The sequence below is a fragment of the Monodelphis domestica genome, chromosome 2 (assembly GCF_027887165.1).
Source record: "Monodelphis domestica isolate mMonDom1 chromosome 2, mMonDom1.pri, whole genome shotgun sequence".
Classification (NCBI taxonomy): Eukaryota; Metazoa; Chordata; class Mammalia; order Didelphimorphia; family Didelphidae; genus Monodelphis; species Monodelphis domestica.
The window spans coordinates 163,008,782-163,013,004 of record NC_077228.1 but is presented as its reverse complement, the minus strand read 5'-3'; positions in this window follow the sequence as shown (position 1 = coordinate 163,013,004).

Genomic DNA, 4,223 nt, shown 5'->3' with positions numbered 1-4,223 from the left:
CAAATCTTTTTTTCTAGAATGGAGAAGGGAGGGATCTAAGAGTTAGCATAATTTTTTAGTCTTTCCAAATAAGAGACTTAAGAGCAGACTTTTATTAAAAGTGACTCCTACATACGATAAAGAGGTAGCATGATATTGTTGTAGGGGTTGAAATTAATATTGTTTGACTAAATATAAGAGAATGTGGTCACTAACATATATCTCAAGTCAAAATTATTTTTTATTTAGCAGCTTTATAGAAGAAAATAATAAAGTAGAGAAATATGAAAGAGGGTGAGTAAGTAGTCTAGCTTATCACCCTAAATGTTTTGCTCTGGTGCCTGGCTCAACTCAGGCTGGGCTAATTAGCCCTCCACCAGAGGACCCTTAGCTGGAAGGTCATTTACCCAGAGGACCCAGTGGTGAATAACCACATGGCCTCCTCCAGAAACTCATCTCTCCAGAAGCTAATCTCTCCAGAAGCTAGGAAAGGAGTCAGCTTTTCACTCACCAATGTTGTAGTCCAAAAGGGAAAATCCAAGAGCAGTCTTACCAAGTGCTGGAGTCCCAGGTCCATGCTGAGGAAGGTACTCCATCAGCCTCCAGAGCCTCAAAAGAGCTCAAAGCCCTTACGACAGGAAGTTCCAGCCACTTTTAAAGACCCTTCTTTGTGTCATTTCTTATTTCTTCTTCTACTTTAGGGGACCAATTATAGTCTTTAAATTTGCTTAGGACTGCCCAAGGGGTAGTCAGTTGCTTCTGGAGGTACAAACCCCTTTAGTAAATAGTTTGTGGACTTCCCCTACTTTAGGGTTAAGTAGGGGTATATTTACTTTTGTTGATTAAATTTACAAGTAGACAAGGAGAGAGTTAATCCAATCTTCACAATGTGGTTAGAGAACTGACCCCAAAAGCATTTAGATCTGGGTGCAAGTCCTTATGATAAATACTGACTTTGTGATTCCTTGGTAGGTCATTTAACATCTAGGGGCTCCAGACAATTCCCTAAGACAATAAATTTCAGAGAAGATTCTGTTTAGTGGAGGAAATTTTTCACTAAGAAATTCCTATACTGATAAAATCATGGGTGAAGTGCAAGAAGAAATGGGCATCTTGTTGAGTGCTGGAGATTTAAAAATGAAAAAATGTGTCCTCAGTGGCCTCAAAAACCCTTACAATGTAATGGTTGGGGGTGGGGGTAGAGAAGCAAACATAATATGCTTACAAATAAGTATAATATGAAGTAGAATCCAATGGAGACAAAAGTGAGGTCCATAGAAAGCACTATAGAAAAATCTGAGGAGCCAGAGATCATTTAGTTTAACTGGGAAAGTTTTATGGAGGGGACACCTGAACTGGTTCTTGAAGGGGAAAAAGGACTTCAGCAGGCAGAGATAAATATTCAATATACTAAGCATGGGAGATGAGTTGTTTCAGTGTCTAGAGGTCAGAGGGTGCAGAATGAGATAAGGAAACAAACTAGTAATCTGGAATCTTTACTGTGATTCAATCCAATCATGTTACACATCTGTTGTAGAAGCTAGTATTAAAACAATTGTAGAGTTTCTTTCTACGAGACTTAAACCTATTGACAAATCTCAAAAAAAGAGCTTCATATTAATATAACTGTTTTCAGTTGAACAATAGCAGCTGCAGATTTATGCAAGAGGAAGCAAGAGACTTATAACAGAAATTATTTTGAGACTGAAACCATAACAGTTGCAGTAAATAAAGAAAGCATAGCTTATGTTATCAGAACTACTGTAATTAAGGTTGTTGCTATTTCCCATCTTACCTTTCTGCTCATAGGTAGAGCTATAGTTGGCAATTCAGGTACTCTTGTAAAATACTTCAAAATGCCCCTTGGGAAAGTAAATGAGGTAAGGATGGAGGTAGGGAGGAAGGAAGGGAGAAAGATTATGGGGAAATTCTTCATACTTCAGGTCACAAGGCTTAGGTAGGGGAAAGATAGATACCATAGGGTAGGGAAAGACTTCCATAGGCAGGGACACCAGGATACCAGGAGACTAAAGCTGGGAAGGCCACCATCATGGTAGGAAGCAAGACAGACTAGGCTGAGCCAAAGAGGATCTTATCTGGGGTGAAACAACTAAAGGAAGGAATAGGTCATTTGGTCACTTTTTTACTTAAACCAATTATTCTTCCTTACTAGGTACTATACTTAATTATTTCTACCTACTACAAGTAGCTGTCAGGATCCTCTAACTTTCAGTAACTTGGACAAAACCCTTATTTCCTTGCCCTAGTTAGAGTCTGGCTGGGAGGATGAATGCTAGGTTTTTTGTTGTGTTGCCTTATCTTTTCTTTAAAGAAAAATTTTCCATTTAGAAGAAGGCCATAGTTTTCTAATGTTGGATATGTCTCTTTTAGACTTCAGTAATTTTGGTGATTAGGACAAAGACAATGACATGTGTGAGACTTGCATATGAGAAATAGTAAGAATGAGGTCCAAAGAACACTTTCCCAGAGCAAAGACTGGTCTTGGTTCCTTGTTTCCCAGTTGTCTCTTTTCTTAGACCAACAAAATTTTGGAATTACTAACTGGATATCTGAACCTCAGACCTGTTTTGTGACTATTACATGAATTTATATTTCCTGGATATGTATTAACCAGTATAAATGAGGATTTTATGCTGGTTAATCATCAGCCACAGTAAAATTTCTCACTAAGAAGAATCAGCCCTGAGCTAAGAAAGTTTGGTCTAAGACCTTGGAGTCTAGTGAAAGAAAGGTTATATCTCTCCTCACTGCCACCTACTGTCTGAAAGAGTGGGCTGGTAAAAGACAGGTAATGCTTCTTTTCACATCATCTGCTGTCTATGAAGTAGGAACATCCCAGAACTCAGCCAAAGGAGCAGAATTAGAGAAGCTATCAAAAATCCCAGGTTAAGTGACTCTGCCTTTTCTAAAAGATTATAACGCTATCTAAACAGTGAAGAGACCTATTCCAACAGAAGGACAGACTGGTCCAATACAGGAGAAAGTCCCACCTGCAAACATATAGCAGGAACAGTGAATCAGCCTTACATTGAAGCAGGCCAGCTCAACAGCAGGACCACAGATTCAATATATGCTCTAGATCCATCTCTGAACTTTTTAAGGACAATGCCCCCCAAAGAATAAAAGGACATCTGTCTACAGTTTAGGAGTTGTGAATTGCCTTGTCCATATATATACTTCATGTGTATATCTCACTACCATGGTTCTTTAAGTTTTTGCCCACTCTACTACATAGAGGGAAGAGTGGACTTTAAGTTTATGGGTGGGATATCCTAAAACTATTGTTCTTGTTTTGCCTTTTAAGTAAATGTTTTTGTTAATAACTAATTGGATCAACCGGCTGACTTATTCATAGGAAGCACACCAGTGGGGGCTTGGGAGCTACAGTGTTATTAGGAAAAGAGCTTCTTTATGAAATAACCTTAAAAGCATTGTAGTAGTTGTCTCTCCTAGAGAGCTACTAAGCTTGCCAGCACTCAGGGTAAAGAAGCCCAAAGAAGAAGAGAGCCAGGGAGGAGGGAGGTCCTATAGTAGCATTATATTTTTTTTGTTTGAATCACAAAAAGGTGTAACTAGAACTTGACTACTACTAGCTACATATAAAAGCTGCCTTTCTAATTTAGTTGTTGTTCAGTCATTTTTCAGTCTTGTCCAACTCTTCATTACCCCATTTTGGGGGGTTTTGGGGCATAGACACTGGAGTTATTTGCCATTTCTTTCTCCAGATCATTTTAGAGATGAGGAAACTGAGGTAAATAGGTTAAATGACAACTAAGAGTCACAGAGCTAGTAAGTATCTGAGGCCAGATTTGAACTCAGGAATATGGGATTATTTTATTTGAGAAAGTTCTATAGGGAAGACAAAGTGCTTAGCTTGAGGTCAAGAAGACCCCTGCCTTTCTCCTTAAGTACCATTCCCCAAGTTTTCCATATAGAACTTATCTCATATAAAATATTCCTATAACCCATCAAAAGGGTAGATCCACTATATTATACCACAAGATCATAAAGGAGAGTCTTTTGAACACTATAGAGAGATTTTTAGAAGCCACTTATACAATGATTTTAAATAATACATTTATTATAGTTAATTTCACAGTAATGTTATGGTAGTCATTTTTCCATATTAAGTAATGATATTCATTATTCCTGTCCTCTTTCAGGGTACAGAAAAGCCAAATGACTTATTCAGAGTCACACAACAAATATGTAGCAGACACAGA